This window comes from Triturus cristatus, chromosome 10 (genome assembly GCF_964204655.1).
Source record: "Triturus cristatus chromosome 10, aTriCri1.1, whole genome shotgun sequence".
NCBI lineage: Eukaryota > Metazoa > Chordata > Amphibia > Caudata > Salamandridae > Triturus > Triturus cristatus.
In genome coordinates this window covers 106467127-106484442 of record NC_140593.1, presented here as the reverse complement: position 1 = coordinate 106484442, position 17316 = coordinate 106467127, and the positions used below count along the sequence as shown (strand labels likewise).

At 44.4% G+C, this 17316-nt stretch overlaps 1 protein-coding gene across 3 annotated transcripts in view; it reads left to right on the top strand.

The window, feature by feature from the left end:
- Positions 1-17316, top strand: part of AZI2 (5-azacytidine induced 2) — a 173782-nt gene that overhangs the window by 15245 nt on the left and 141221 nt on the right. For all 3 annotated transcript variants that reach the window (XM_085630561.1, XM_085630562.1, XM_085630560.1), the window contains exon 2: positions 15549-15661. The gene's annotated coding sequence lies outside the window, so the exon portion shown is untranslated. The remainder of the gene's footprint in view (positions 1-15548; positions 15662-17316) is intronic.

Genomic DNA, 17316 nt, shown 5'->3' with positions numbered 1-17316 from the left:
CGGAGGACTAAGAATTCCTGATTTGCAACTCTACTTTAAAGCGGCACAACTGAGATATTTAGTAGAGTGGAGCCGCCCGGAATCGGAGAAGCATTGGCTTTTCCAAGACAGGGCTGTGGCGGGCACGGCCTTATGGAAAGTCCCATTCCTTCCCAAAGCACACAGACTCAAAAGCCTGTACGTGTCCCCAATAACCCGGGTGACCTTATCAGCCTGGGACTGTACTAGCATTAAAATGGGTCTGACCACCTTTCCATCCCCTCTGTCTCCTCTTCTTGAGAACCCAGACTTCACGCCGGGCGCGAACACCCCAGATTTTGCTATCTGAAGGGAGTCATCATGCTGCTCCAGGGACCACTTTTTCGATCCAGATGGCCTGCTATCCTTCCCGCAGATGTGCGAGGAATTTGGACTTTCGGAGTCGGAGCGATTCCACTACCTACAGTTGAGGCACTGGATTATGCAACCTTCCAATTGCAATAATGCGCAACGCCACCTGACCCAGTATGAAAGGTGGCTCCTGGCTAAATCATCCGACAAAGGCATGATCTCAGAGCTATATGCAATTCTACTTCATATTAAAGTCTATACATATCACGCCGGGCGGGTCACGCTTGGAGGAAGAAATGGGGCGGTCCGTGAACACGAAAGAGTGGGAGAGTATAGCCTACCAGGCACGCCACACTGCGTGCAGTACGGTTTTCACGGAGACGCTAACTAAGATCACCTCGTACTGGTATTATACGCCGGTCCAGATAAATACAATTAAATCCTCACATAGCGATAGGTGCTGGCTGGGTTGTGGGGACAAAGGGACCCTGATGCACATTTTGTGGGAGTGTCCACGCCTCCAGCATTACTGGTCTCAGGTCATAGATGACATAGACAAGCACCTCGACACACAGCTCCCAAGATTCTCGACCTATGTGTCCATTAAAATCCATTGGGGGCCGACAGATTGGTATGGAGCTAGGGGCGGTGGCCCAGGCCATCCTGGCCAACTGGGGAACGGCGAACGTACCCACACACACTAACTGGTTACACAGAATATGGCACATTTTAGGAATGGAAAAGATCTGCATGTCTTTAGCATGGAAGGGGGAGGAGTTTCAAGAGGTATGGAGTCCCTACGTGTCATTACTATCACAGGAATTCTACGAGCTGACATGCCCAAGTTGCCTCAGACTCTTATGCCTCTCAGAGGTTCCAAAGCTGGAGGCCCACACGGAGACTTGATTGCATCCCTTTTTTTTTTTTTGTACTATGATGTAAAATACAAGAGGGTGAGTGGGATTGGGAGGGAGAGTTGGGGGGCGATTTGCGGGAGAAGGGCTTTTCTTTAGTTTTTTGTTCTATACCAGCTGCAGCTAAGTACTAAGTGACCAATTTCTGGGAGGTTGCTACCTACTTTGACTTGAAACCTCTGCTGTATTGGCTTGTCATTCTTTTCTGAAATGCTAATAAAAGATTTAAACCATAAAAAGTGGACAACCCCCTAAGGCCAGCCGATGAAAAACGAGCTTTAATTATTTCTTATCTCGTAGGTGTACACTTTAAAGATAACCCGCAGCTGCGCGCCGAAACATTGCCAAATCTCTATTTAGTATTCAGCTCTTCCTCCATATTATCAGCCCAAACTGTTTAAGAGTTTCTTATAAATGAACAGAGCCAGGCCTCACAAACCAAAGCTTACAAAGCTGCAGACTTTATCCTCCTGGGTGTCTGTCCAGATGTCTGCAGGTCACAGCAGGTTTTACGCCTTGGAGTCGTGATGCCTTAAAAGTGAGGGGAATTACGTGCTTGGAATTTGAACGAAGCTCACAGAGCAGCCCCGGCTCTACCCCGCCCCCTCCTCTTATGAGCGGCCGCATCGGAGCTGCCAACTGCGGACCTGGGTATCCGTGTTCAAGCCTCCGTGTCGCTCAACATCCTATGAATGTGGTCAAATCACTTAATCGCCCCGTGCCCACGTTATATAATTGTACACATTTACATTAAACAAGAATAAAAGTGCAGGTGCAAATAAGTCTGTGGTAGTGTGAGTAGTTTCTAAAAAGAAACGTCTTTGTATTTCAGCGATAATATAATGCACAAAAACACATCCAGAAAACAAACATGCAAAGTAATAAACACGCTTACTGTTTTATGTGTCTTAGAAAAAGGAACCATCTTTGTATTTCGGCGATAATAATATTAAATGCACAAAAAAACATGAACAGAAAACAAAGCCTGTTTTATTATAAATACACAAACAGGCCACAGTGATAAACACCGCCAATGTTTTGCGTGTCCCAGGAGAAGAAGCCGTATGCAGCGCTCGCACAACATAAAAATTCCTTGTTTTGCCCATTCGTCTGAAAAGGGAGGAGGGCCCATCACACGCTATACAGTATGGTGGCCAAGCAAAGTGCTCTCTAAGTTAAATCACCAGAAGCAAAGCTAAGCACACAAAGGAGGGACTGTTACTGAAATGCAGCAATAACAAAGCTGCATTTCTGATTGACACAGACAACAGCCAAGAAGAATCGCTGGAGTGTGCCACAAGTCATAGAATAGGATGCAACAAGTCTTGCAGACAGCGCATGCGCTGTCTTGGGCTCAACCTAAAAAGGAAAGGTCGGCTTCATAGAAAAAATATAAAAGCCTAGCATGAGGTCATCCTCTTCACACAGTAAATGGGCTACTTAACACATCCTATTAAATTCACATTACATTTATTAGCATTCTGTTAATCTTTAGTGTTTCGTCAAACCTCAGTCATTTACCCTGTGGCATGTAGTTAACACTAGATTGGCAGGTTCCTAGTACTTTGTGATCGGAGACTCCATGAGGTCAACTTGAGTGAAACAGAGACACTATGGCAGTGGTCTGTGGTTTAAGCCAAGAAATATTACATTGGGAATAGTCGTAGGTTAAGTAATAATTGGCGGAGTCTGCAGGAGGAATGTCAGGTTAAGTCAAGGGATAGAAAGATAGTAAAAGGTAATAAGACAGTTGGTATAAAAGGGCAGTTGAGGCTATGGCCTTTTGCCTAGCTTGTAAATAGCGGTCATCTTTTTTGTCACCAAGTGTTGGCAGTACCTGGTAGATTTCAGACTATTTTTTTGCTAGTGTCAACCCAGGAGTGTTTGAGGAGCAGCACATGGTGTGAATTGTTAAAGGCAGCCGCAAATGCCCTTTGAGTTCACCCAGAAGCGACAGAGGAACTTTTGGTATGTGAACAGATGTAACGCAGGGGTCCAATTTGTAAATCTTGGGGGCATTAATTACTTTGACATTCATATTGTGGGTTTTATCTCGAGATAATTAGTTATGGTCCCTATGAACAGCGGATGAATTTGATCAATTTCGTCCAATGTTTACTTTGCTTTAGCCTCTAGACATTGTCTCTCTGATACCCACTGCCCCCCACCCTTTGTGTTTAATTTAAAGGGTGCCTCAACCCTCAGAGGCTCTAACGGGAGAGTCATACTTAACAACAAGACACCTGGGCAATAGGAGACCCCGGATTAGTGTGAAGAAAAAGGATACAACTTGTCCACATGACATATTTGGGTTGGAGATGTCAGCCATTGGCAAGCCAGCCGAGTAGACATTTCGAACAAGCATTGGCATAGCCAATAGGTCTCGCCTTTGGGACCTTATAAGTGTTTAGCCATGCAACAGTGGCATAACTAAATACTTATAAGGTTCCAAAAGCGAGACCTATTGGCTATGCCAAGCGGCCGTGAAAGTGAAAGTAATCGCGGTAAAAGCCGCGCGCGCGCGCCCGCTCCCATGCACTGTAGCTCTAGGCTGGCCTGGTAGCAATCTTGGAGCCCTCTCAATAAGTCTCGCCAGTCCAGCACATGCACTGGGTCAGGCGAGACCTAAAAACCACATGACCCAGGCCAGAAATATGTCTTCACAAAGACGTTAAGCTAACAGCAGAGTTCATCTTTGAAGAAGCAAGTTGAAAACGTAGCACATGTACATTTTTTTTTTTTTTTTTAGGTCTCGTCTGACCCAGTGCATGCGCTGGTCTGGCGAGACGTTTTGAGAGGGCTCCAAAAAATGCTACCAGGCCAGCCTAGAGCTACAGTGCATGTGCACGGGCGCGCGCGCCATGCTTTTCCGCGATTACTTTCACGGCTGCACAGCCGCTTTGATGTTTGAGCGCGATCACTTTCACGGCCGCACGCCCGCTTGGCATAGCCAATAGGTCTCGCTTTTGGGACCTTATAAGTATTTAGTTATGCAACTGTTGCATGGCTAAACACTTATAAGGTCCCAAAGGCGAGACCTATTGGCTATGCCAATGCTTGTTTTTTTTTTTGTTTTTTTGTTTTTTTTAGCAGAAGTGTTTCAAAGCGATAAAAAGAAAACACGACTCCTTCCTTTTGCCCAGCACTATCTGCAAAATGTACACCAAAAATGAATTTGAGGAAAAACACCTTTTCTAAAGCAAAATCCAACAGTGTTAAACAGACAAACAACAGATTTAGCAAGCAATTGAAAGGACGGATTGCTCTTTTCAAATTAAATCAGCAAAAACGTGCTTATTTACCCAGTCGCAAACAGCAGGTAAACACAGCAAGGGTTTGAAAGCAGATGTGCTTCTGTTAGAATTAACACTTTCTTCGAAAAATGTGTTTAGTCCTTGAGACTTTGAAAAAGAATTCTGCTCGCTTAATTATTCTTGTCACGTTATCTGGCATTTGTATATTGTATAATAGCTACTAGTGTGTCATTGTGACACTTCCCATCTGAAATTATGAAAGGTGAATTTATGCATGGATGTGTGGTGAGACATGTGGAAAGCGCTGGGTGAGGTGCATGCTGTCCGTGCAGTTATATGCTTTTTTGTGGCCTACATCATGGTGCAGATAAACGTCCTATTCTTTCTCTTTTTTTATTATTATTATTTTTTAAATTAGCTGTATTTGGGTCTGGCTATAGACCGTGTTGGCTGTTTTTTTTTTTTAATTTTTATTTTGCAAGATCCAGAAAAAAAATAGTACAGAGAAAAAAGATGTACAAGGCGCCCAGCCCTCCCCCCTCCCCCCACTCTGTGAATATACTGAATCAAAGGCGCTATAAAAAAGGGTGAACATAGTTAGATGGCATTTATAAAAGTCGGGAGAGAAGAAGAGAAGAAGAAAAGGTAAGGTAAAATAAAGGAGAAGGTAATAAAGGGTAGACCAGATATCAGAAGATAGAGAAGCAGGAGAAGGAGAGAATATAACAGCGTAGGAGAAAAAGATCAAGCATGGAATGAAGCACAGGCCGGAACAGCCCGGCTATTCTAACCAAGATGTCAACTTTCCCCACACATCCAGGCCCTTCTTCCGGCTTTTACGCCCTTTCCTAGCGTAGACTGCTTTTTCTAGGTGGTATGTAGCGACTAGTCTGGCCAGCCACTGAGAGAATGGTGGAGGATCAGCATCTAACCATGCGGAAGCAACACAAATCCTCCAGACTGCCATTGCAATGAAGGTTAGGCCCTCGCTTTTAATCCTGATGGTTTCAGATTGAGTCCCCATCAGAATGACTGTTGGGGTTAGTACGGTGGTCTGGGTGGTGACTTCCCCTAGAAATTCCTGTATTTTACGAAGGGTTGGGGCGAGTTTAGGACAGGTCGCGAAAATATGAATCGAATCGGCTCCAAACTCAGAACACCGGGGGCATAAGGTCCCTTTGCCAGTTCCCCACTTGGCGATCTTGTTGGGGGTAATGTACAGGAAAAAAATAGTTTTAAAGTGTTGTGCCTGTAGTTTGGGTGAGAGCAAAATATTTTGGGATAATACTAATGAATTAAAAAATATACTAGATGAAGATTCGAGTTTGGTATGCAATTTGTCGGCTATCTTTGGTAAGTCGTCTGGGGTTTGTCTGTTTAGTATGTTGTACAAAAGACCTATCCGGGGGGCCGTGGCATCGCGTAATTTGTTGAGAAGGTCTACTTCCGTGAATCCTGCCTTACCCCCAACCTTTCTGCAAAGGAAGTTTGAGATGGATAAATATTTGAAAACATCTTGATTTTTCAGGCTGTATTTAAGTTGCAGGTTTGCGAATGATTTGACTCCCTCGCTGGAAGTGAGATCCCCCAGTTTTGTGATACCTGCCCTATGCCAGTCTAAGAAATAGGACCTGCCAAAAATAGCGGGAAGATTGCAGTTTGTCATTATGGGGGAGTAATAGTTGAATCTTCCCAGCCCATATATTCTGCGGATATTACGAAAAACCTTGTATGAGTTCATTAGGGTCTTAAATCTCACACGTTTGTAATATCCAAAAGAGGTCTCTCGGAGAAGACAGCCCCAGTGGTCTTCGCCGAGTAAGAGTTTAAATGGTGATGAGAGACCAAATGTAGCTACGAGGGGGGGTTCTCTCACCAGCTCAGAACTATATTGCATAACTGCGGCCCAGTAGTAAAGCATAATGTTAGGGAAGGCCCACCCGCCCCGTTCTCTAGGAAGAGATAATTGCCTTAGAGCCCTCCTTGGTTGTGAGTAGGCCCAAATAAATTGCGTGAAGATTTGCTGAAATTTCTGCAGACTAGCTTTGCTGAATTCCAGAGGTATGGTACGGAAAAAGTAAAGCAGTTTAGGGAAGTATGTCATCTTAATGACGTTGCATCTTCCAACAAGGGTCAGATGTAGGTTGTCAATCTTTTTAAGGGCCTTCTTGGTTTCTACGGCGAGAGGAACCAAGTTATCTGCTACGATTTCATCAATACTAGCAGATATAGAAACCCCCAGGTATTTAGCTTTTGGCACCACCCTTGCGTCGATCCAGGTAATTTCTTTATTTATAATTATTTGGGTTTTATTTTTGTTCAAGGCATAACCCGAGATTTCCCCAAATTTTAGTGCCTCTTGCTCCAGTGCAAGTATGGTATTTTCAGGGTCAGGGGATGTTACAGCCAGATCATCCGCGTAGGCCAAAATTTTGGTGGTAATGCCCTGGGTGCAGATTGCCAAAATGGCGGGATTCCTTTCAATTTGTTTAATGAATGGGTCTAGGTATAAGGCGAATAGCAGCGGGGAACAGGGACAGCCTTGTCTTGTGCCCCGGGAGATATTAAATTGATCAGTAAGCCGCCCGTTAATGGAGACACATGCCTTTGGTTGTGAATATAATGCCTGTACCGCCTGAGTGAGTCTCGTCCCAAACCCCATCCTACCCATAACAGCCCACAAAAACCGCCAGGAGACCCGATCAAATGCTTTTTCCGCGTCTAGTAGTGTTAATGACATTGGGTCTCCTGTTACCTGTGCTGCGTCGAACAAGGTAATGGCCCGCCTGACATGTTCTGTGGTGCCTTTTTTAGGAATAAAACCATTTTGCCATTCAGAAACTAAGGACTCGATCACCAACGAAAGTCTGGATGCCAGTATTTTGGAGAAGACTTTAGAGTCGCAATTAATGAGGGTGATGGGTCTGTAAGAACTCATCTCTAATAGGGGCTTATCCTTTTTGGGGAATATAGAGATTCTAGCATTGGACCAGGAAGCAGGAGGGGAAGCCCCATTAAAGATAGATATGACTACATCGGTGAATATTGTTTTGATTTGAGGGGCAAAGATCTTATAGAACTCTACGGGAATACCATCCATTCCTGCAGCTTTCCCATCTGGTAGACTAGTTAAAGCTTCCCAGATTTCATCCCAAGTTGGAGTAAGTTCTTGTAATTCAGCGTTATCAGGGGTGAGCTGTCTAAGATCTATCTCGCTTAAATAGCTGGCTATTTCGCTTTCAAGCAGGTCAGCCGTGCAAGACTTCTCCTCGGTGTATAGATCGGAGTAGAATTCCTGAAATCCCTTCTGTATTGCGTTAGGATCATTGGTCTCATTCCCTGTATTTAATTTAATTGTGTGTATTTCAATACTTGTAGATTGTTGCCTGGATTTGACGGCTAGATGATGCCCAATGCGATCACTGCACTCGTAGTTTTTTTCCCGCTGTGCTGCCCATTTAGCTGCAGTTTTTTCCGCAAATACTGCCCCTATTTCTGCTTTGGCAAGGACTACTTCTTTTTGGGCATTTTCAATTTCTTGTCCTGACTTAACCAACAGAACCAGGTTTGTTTCTGCTCTTCTTAATTTCTCCTGTAGATCATTGATTACCAGCTTCTCCTTCCTGTTTTTCCTTACTGAAAAACTCAAAGTTTCGCCCCTAACCCCTGCCTTTAGTGTATCCCAGACAGTCATTGTAGAAGCGGTTCCGACGTTTATTTCCAGGAATTCTTGGATCCAACCTTGCATATGTGCCCTGTAGTCAGGATTTTGTAGAAGGGCCTTCTCGAAGCTCCATCTAGGTACCTCCTTCCACTTCCCTAATCCCTTAATATTTACTATAAGAGGATTGTGATCTGACATAAAGCGAGGTGCAGTGTCTATGGTACAGTTGCTAAGGAGTGAAGATGAAACAAAAAAGTAGTCTATTCTAACAAAAGTGCTATGTGGGGCCGAAAAGAAGGTATAGCCAGGTTGCGTGGGATTTAGGCTGGCCCAGATATCACTCAATCCGTGGGTCTGAGCAAGGTTCATTAGTGCTTGATATACTCGAGGTTTTCTGCCTTTATATCTCCAATTATTGTCTAATTTCCAGTCAGAGGGCAGATGTATGTTGAGGTCGCCACATAGGATGATAGGAGTAGGCCAGTGGGCCAGCTCCCCTGAAACCATATTGATACTCCCTGGGTCATCTACATTGCTGCCATATAGTGAGCAGAGGGTAAAAGGAAGATTAGAGGAAAGGTGGCATTCAGTTATGACCCATCGGCCCAGCGGGTCTGATTTAACCCGGGGATTGCTAAGAGAAAGTCTTCTATCTGCCAAAATGCCTACCCCTTTTGTCTTGGCGCCCTGCGTAGTAGCCCCAACAACTTTATACCCTAATGTATCTAACAGGTGCTTCTGTGAACACTCTATGTGGGTCTCTTGAAGACAGATTAAATTGCCCCCTAATGAACGTAAACCTTGAGCAACATTTTGCCTTTTAAAAGTATCATTCAGACCGCAAATGTTGGCAGAGACAAGCCTGAGTGGATCTATCCTAGCCATCTAGATGTTAAGAAAAAACTATTCTCCTTGCCCAATGTCTTACCAAGTGAGTATGAAAATATATATGTGCCAAAAAGCGCCCTTAATTCTTCTGTACCTTTTCTAGTGCCCGTCGGTTCCCTCCCCCCCCACCCTGCCCACCCCCCCCTTCTTCAGAGCAATCAGGAATAACCTGAATGATGGTAGTCAGTCATGAGGCCCGGCTGTCAGCCACGCCTAAGAAAAGAACCAAATTAAGTTTTTTCATTCGGCTAGTAGCCCCCTTGTTTGACTTTGAGAAAATGAAGTAAACAGCGATACGGAAAATCATAAAACAAGAAAAAACCCAGAAGGGTTACCCACTATGTCAGGTTTAAAGATTCACGTGATGCTGCCGTAGTATAGCCATAGTCAAGGTCCTTGAAAGCTTACGTATTTATAGAAAGTAAGAATAAAAGTAAAGAACAGAGATAGCAGGGGCAGAAAAAAAACAATGAACTTTTCATCTAGGACTCTTTCTAGATTTTAGCTCATTCAAGTATTCTCCAGCTTTTACTTCAGAAAGGAAAACTTTAGTCCCCCCATTCACAATTACTTTAAGTCTAGCTGGGTTCATTAAATATACTTCGGCCCCTTGCTGCTGAAACGGGGAGATCAATTGTCTCAGACGCCATCTTCGCTCTACTGTCTGATGGCAGAAGTCGGGTTTGGCGAAAAATGTTATACCATTGGCCCCTTTCTTGGTGTTGGGGCGAGCCTGGTCATATATTAACTGTCTAAGAAGGAAATTTCCAAAGTGAACCAGGAATACCCTTGGTTGTCCTCCAGTGCTGTTGCCACGGCCATGTTGTTGTCTCTGGTTAAAGGGAAAGCGGTGCGCTCTCTGGACCTCATGATCCCAATCCCAGCCCTGTTGGTCAGGGAAGGAATCCTGCAAGAGTTTCACGATGAAGCATCTCGGGTCGTCCCCTTCCTTCCCTTCCGGAATGCCAAGCAGGCGAGGGTTATTCCGCGCTGGCGGTTTTCCTGGTCATCCATCTTAGCCATTAGGTCTGCCAGGCAGGCACTGTTGGATTCGCTCTGTTGTTTAACTGCCACGGCTTCGGTTTCCAAGTGCTCGGTGCGTGCTTCAACCATGGAGACGCGGTCACTGATATCAGTGCAGGTTTTATTCAGCCTTCTTATTCCTCCCTGAAGTTTCTTAGAAGCACTTTTGGCCGCGCGATTATCGTCCCGGACCTCCTCTTGAAACTCTTTGATGGAAGCTAGGATGGAGGCGAGGGATGGCTCAGCTGGGTCTACAGACAGGTTTTTAGTAGATCCCCACTGTGTAGTATTGGGATCATCCTCGTCCAGAGGGTAAGACATTTGGGAGTCTGAGTAGTCCCATTTCAGCTGGCTACGCCGCTTGTTCTTACTTCTAAGTTTCTTTGGTCGCTGAACCGTGCCAGTGTCCTGGATTGAGGCCTCACTGTCCCCTTCACTTGTATTGGATCCTCCCTCACCCGAAGAGGTAGGTGTGCTATCAGAGACAGAGTAGAAATGCTCAGGTCCTGCTTCTGGGGTCCAGGGAACTTGTGCGCCAAGAGGAGCCTCTAAGCGCTGAATAAAGTTCGCTATACCCGACGTCTGTGTTTCAGGCGCAGTGAGAAGGGTATCAAGGGTATCAACCTTTGAGTCGCTGCCAGGTTCCTGCGCAAGAAGAGACAGAGTAGGTAAGACTTGTTGCATGGTCCCCCCCCTTTGGGGGGTTAATAGAAGATACACAGAGCGAGATGCCTAAGTTTGTAGCCTGGTCTGATAGCGCCACAGAGGTGCCATTGGTACTAGTGTCGCCGTCGGTGCATAAAATTTCCCTGGGTCCGGTTTCAGCCAAGACAGTTTCTTGGTTAGCCGCTAAGCAAACCTCTTGCTGCGAGCTAGATGTAGATGCTGGCGTAGTCAGCATGGTTAGTGAGACCGCAGAAATCTTGGAAGTAGCGCCTGAAGACTGGGTTCTGGCTCCCAAAAACAGTTTTGCGATGGGGGGCTGCATAGGTGTTAAATCTTTTGTAACTTGGGAGTTTTTACCGTCTTTAGGCAGCCCGCCCCCCCCCAGCTCTGCCCAGCAGTTTTTTGCTGCCACTAACCTCTTGCTTGGGTTTAGAAGTTCCCTCTGCAGATGCTGCATCCCTGCGATCTCTGGCCTCGAGAGTGGATGCTGTCTTCATTTTTCCACTTTTCTTGGCCCCCCGGGCGCTCATATTGAGAATGTGATTCCTGCAAAAAGCTGGAGCCAAGGGTGCAGTGAGCGGCGAGGTCTGGGTCAATCCTGCGCGAAAGCACCGCTCTAGCAGAGGCAGGGCCGAGGGCGGGAAATCCGATGTGTAAATAAAGAAGCAAAGGATGACTTTAAATCTTCCCGCGTTAGGAGTGTCGCGTCCTCGCGATTGCTGCAGGGATTCGTGGCTTCCCGGAGAAAGCTTCAGCGTTCTCAGCGTTCTCTGTGTTCTGCTAGCTGGCATCGCATCACGGGGGCGCAGGGCGGCTAGCCGATCATCTACGCGTCTTGCGTGAGCCGAGCAGCGCGAACACTCACGCTGACTTCATCTTGCTCCTCCCATGTTGTTGGCTGTTTAACCGAGTTAATACAGTCCATGAATCGAGAGTGGCAGAAGGTCACTGGTGGTTAGTTATATTATTTGCACATAGGCCAGGTCACAGTTATCAGCTATTGGTTGATTGTAACTATCATTCATCTTGTATGGCATATTGTCTTGGAAGCAAGGTGTTTCCGAGAGACCACCACCTGCTGTGACAAAAGTGCACCTACTGCCCCTCCATTAAATGACCCGCGACGTATTGTGGCCTTTCCCTTCTTTCCTGTTACAGGGACTTGACATTTCAGTACCTGGGCAGTTTCACAGTGTGTTTGTCCTCCAAGGTGTGAAGGAGACAGGGAGTAAAGCCCCTGACTGGGTCTCGGGCTCACTTTCTCGAACCGACCCATCTCGCACCCTGCTGCAGAGGCGTAAGACCTCCCCTTTGCTCTGAGTTTCTTGTGCCAATCTATCACCCCATACCTGCCGGGCACCCTGGTCAAGCCTTCGTGAGAAAGTCTAATATTCTGGCGGCACGCAGTGGTCACTTTAGCCCTGCGATGTGGCTATAGCATTTACTTCAAAACTACAGGGGCTTGAGGAGCCAAGCTACAACCTTAACGGGGGGGGGGGCACTGCTGCCCACCGCTACCCTGGCAGGCTATCTTTCTCCAATCCCCATCCGTGCGACTGAGGTGGACCAGACCAGGACTGGCTGCCAGGGCATTCAGCATAGAGAAGACAGCAGCCATCTAGTAGTCGCCATATTGCTGGCTGGACACCAAGAAGTATTTTATAAGCCATCCTCTTGAAACTGAAAGGAGTAGATGTTTTTTGTTCACACCTGCACGTTCTCTGTATGTAATTGCACACATGTTAGGCAGAAATGGAAAATCAACAGCTTATATTTAGGCCTTTAGACCTCTCCAGAGTCCTAAATACCGTTCCAAATACTTACACATTTTAATAAGAATTCCAATTTGAGGTATAACTTTTTTTTAACACTAGTTTCGCAAAAGCTTTGGAGCGCTTCCCCCTTTCAGTTTCTAAATAAAGTCTACACTCAAATCTCTTGCCATACTAAATCCAATAAGAAGCGGTATTTCACACGTTGAGCTGAAAGACAAAGCTATTTTTGTGCTCTCTAATGGCATCGTTATGTCTAGGAGGATGAAAATCATCATATTTATTTTAAGAACTTCTGTTGTCCACATTCTGCCTGTAGAGGTTTGTAAATATGTAAAAATACATGGGTTTACAGTATGATCCTTCTTGGTACTTCCTACATATATTTACAATATACAAATACTGCTGAGTTGTGGTGATAAAGTCACGGACACTTTCATTATAAGCCAAACAATCTTTTTATTAAAGAGAATCTCTAAAGTACAAGAACCCAGGAGACTCCCTCCGCTGGCAACCGTCTCCACATCTGTCCGGGCATTTCACGCTTCCTAAGACCCTGGAACACTGTCACCATAGAGCATCAACAACAGAAACATTACACCACATATCTCCCTATTTTAATTTCCAACAAAGCAGAAGTGAACACTACACCTATATCACCCCCCACCCCCCAAAAAGTGCATAATGTACACAACTTAAATTAGTCCAGCAATTTTTCTGGCAATCACCTGACCATGAACACCTCCACAACTTAAACTAATCCAACAATCGTTTAGGGAATTGTCTGATACGAGAACCCCTTCGGAGAGACTCACTGCCTTCAAAAGAACTTGGCACCCCTTTAACCCCATCCACAACTTTCTTAGTGAGACTATAATTGTGATACTTACACACCCTTGCAACTCGTGACAAATTCCACCACTGTCCGTCAGGTACCTGCACTGAATTGCCACACACTCTTCTCACTTGAATAGGATCCCTAAACTTAGACAACCCTTTCTTTAACACCAAAGGATCTCTAATGCAAACCCAATCATCAGCTTTCACTTTTACAGCATTTCTATGATTCCCTTTTCTAGATGCTACATCCTCCGCTCTTGCCCTTGATGCTTCGTCACTGGCTAGCTTCGCTTTTTCAGACTCCTTACGTACCCGATCCTTCACTTTTGAATTCAATTTTGAAAAACCGTTTTTCCCTCAAACGATTCTCCGAGCACTCAATAATCTAGCATGTGTCGAGGTCGTGGTATCAACTGTTCTTTTATTGCAGTATCCAATTCTAGTCCTCACACTCGGACTTTCAACTTGCCCAATTGCCAACATGTGGCCTGACTCAGAGGCAGCGCTAAGTCTCTCGATTTCAGCATTTTTATTGCTCTCCAAAGAATTTGGGGGAACCCTTTCTGATATCCATATTTAAAAGGCGATAAAGCACCCACCATGTGCCACCCTCAAGTTCTGTAAAAGCTAATAAAAAATGTCTGGTTCGGTGGAAAAAAAGATTACTTTTTATGTTGAATGCATGTGTGAGATAAAAAATTGGATGTGACAGTTTGATAATTTGATTGTACTTTTTAGCTGTAAAATAGTCACTCGTAAATTGTAATGGAAGCATTTCCTAGGACATAGAAAGATGTACCAAACAGTCAATAGTATGAGGTGGCAGATGTTTACTCCTCTGTCGCTGTGTGTATGAGCATCATTTGTTTAAAGAATAGTGACCACAAGTCCGGCAGACAACTGTACTATCAAGCCAGACCTAAAGCAACCCATAATCCTTGGGTAGGGCAGTTGATGGGCTCTCTCCAGGATCGTTTCTCTGTTGTGCTATTGGCCAATAGCCATTTCCCATTAGAACATATGAATTGGCAACACATTGTTCCCTTCTGTAACCGAAATGGGCATTCCCTATGCAATATGATGAAGCGTATTGTATGTAATACAAGACCCACCACTGGAGGTGCAGAAGAACATTTCCCCCTTAATGAAAACTAGTTTGTGCTCATTAACCACAAATCTATTTCCAATTGGAGAGTGTGCCTAGCAAGTATCGGTCTCTTCCCTTTAAGGGGGAACTTATATTTATCTGGGCAATCTGGTCTAAGTACTACAGCTGTTTCCACACTCTCCTCTTTTCAGCCTGTCTTTGAATTTCCCCTTGCTGTCACTAACTCATGGGAAGCAGGAAGGCTGTCTGCTTTGGAGAGTGACGGGCATGGCCTACAACAACACCCCCTCCCCTCTTCACCTTGAACTTTGAAAATAAAAGGACTGATCAAACAATGTAACTGTATCGTGTCACTAAAGAAGGTAAACCTCCCTAATTTAACTGAAATAATCCCGTCCCATTCACCATACCTCCCAAAGTTGCTTCCATTTAAGTAAAAATTTCTGTGTTGAACCATCCTTTTAATGACACCTTGAGCACTTTGATCATGTAGCTACTTTGCTCCTCATGAAGTTGTCAAATGCATGTTTTTATAACAAGGTATTTTTACTGGTGTATAAATACAAAATAAGGAAGTTGACCCAGAGAATCACATTTTCAACATGACGGAGCAGAGAACCCTGGATGATACAGAGACAAAGTGCCTTTCAAATTTACAGCTTATATTTTGGTCTAACCAGTAAGGACTTTACATAATATTGGCAATTCAGAACAAACTATTCGAATTAGTTTCAGAATGAGTAAAATCCCTTAAAATCGTAACCCTAAGCATATACAAAAGCATAATCCCAAAAAAGATCCCCAGCCCGCAATGTCCATTATATTCTTTGTCGGATGATACTTATATCGCTAATAACGAAACGTGCATCTTTCCAGTGTGTAATGAGATTTTATTCATTTTACTCCAAAAATGTCATTTTGTTTAAATTCTAGTTTTCTTAAATGTTTCCTTAGTTGCTGGCTATGGGTAGTCGCGACTTTTCTGAAGCCAAGGGTCATCATAGTTCAAGTAGATTTGTTGCTGACATTGTCAGAATTGTCTACACACGTTAACATATAATTTTTTTTTTTTCTGGCTTTGGTTTGCAGGTGCAAGGCAAGTTGCTGAAATTTCCATCACGATGAAGGAGCTGCTAAAGACTGTGCAGTGAGTCACTGCAAATTTGAAATATCGGCGGATTATCTCTGGGAAATTTGTGCAGGTCAGCTCCAAAGGTTTTACTTTAACTGCCAGACCTTTCTCTTGGCTTTCTAATTTTTGTTTTGTACTTTTTTAGTAAGGTAGAGAAAGGGGACAAGCATGTGTTCAACTTGAGAAGGCATATTAGGAGGGTGGGCCAGTTGGGAAGCAGACTGGCAGGGAAGAAATATAGGGGGAAGTCCTGTGCAAAAGACATACTCTGTAGAGCGCTTCAACAAAAAGAGGGGGGGAACACTGATGATGAAAGGAGGGAGAGGCGTGTGGGGAGAAGGACACAAAGCGATAGTGTTAAAAAGACATAACACCATGTAAGTGCTGAAGAATCTTTATTCTGTCTTCCACCACCAACAGATTCCAGTCAGCTGAAAGCAGCTGTGGAATGTTGATTAACAAACAGTAAGAATGTTCCAAGGGCAGGACAAAGGCAGGGGTGAGGGAAAGGGCTAAACCAAGTGAGGGGCAAGCTGAATACTGTCTTAAACCAACATACGACTAAAATTTATAAAAAGGTACTCCATTTGCCAAACTCCGCATTCGCAGCCCAGGTAAGACTAGAGCTAGGGATATTGAATTATGATGTTTCTAACATCGGTTCATATCTAAACCTCTGCCATAAATTGAGGCAAGCGGACTTAGGCACACTAGAATCCTTGGTCTGGTTAGAAATCACCCAGAAAAACCCTGGAGGTACGTTTGGTTGTCTTTTCAAGGACCATATCCACCAAATGTCGGCGAGTGAGCTATGGGCCCTTAACCCTAGTCGGGCAGTATTTAAGACTAGCATCAAAAAATGTGTGAGAATGAGCTCTCTCATAATGGATAAGGCACTTCTTACCAAACGTAGTCATGCTTGGGCCCTTGTAAATTCTTACAGACGGCTAGCCCCTGCCTCTTACCTGTCTTGCACCTATTCATTGTATCTAAAACGTAGTTTTATGGCAATCAGAATGGGTGACTGGCGTTTCTTGCAAGATTTGCCCCCCTGGCGACGCACGTCGGAAAATGTAACCTGTAGAGGGTGTGGCAAGACAGCCGAAACTCTGCTACATGTGGTTTGTCTCTGCCCAGCCTTTAATTCTCAACGCAGGTGCAAACTCAAATTAGAGTGGAATAGGCTGGGCGCTCGGACATGTAGGCAAGCCATTATCATGGCCCTGAACCACGAAAATACAGATTTAAACCTGGGTTTAATAATTTTTATTCAGCAAGTATATCGTAATTTGGCGCAAAAGAGGCCTTGCTAATAAAAATTTTAGGGAAGATGAAATGAAAATCACGCTCTGCAATCTGACAGGTTAATTCATCAAATCGTATTTCAAAGAACACTGCCTTGCTTTTAATAAGTATGTTGCACTTTTATAGCCAGTGTATTTTAAAACAGTTGGTTTTTAATGTGAATTTTGTAAATTCTTTTAAAGATACCTGTGTTATATCTAAATAAAGATTATTATTATTATTATTAAGTGAGTTACAACACACCTCCCAGGGCAGGAGGGAACGAAGAAGAAAAGTAGAGTGAGAGAGTAGGACAGGGAAGGTAGAAGAAAAATAGAACAAGGCAAGAAGAACATTTCAGAAAAGTGCTAGAACGACGGCGACCAATTTTATAGACCAACACATGGTCAGGAGAAATTAACCTACCATAAATTCCTAGTG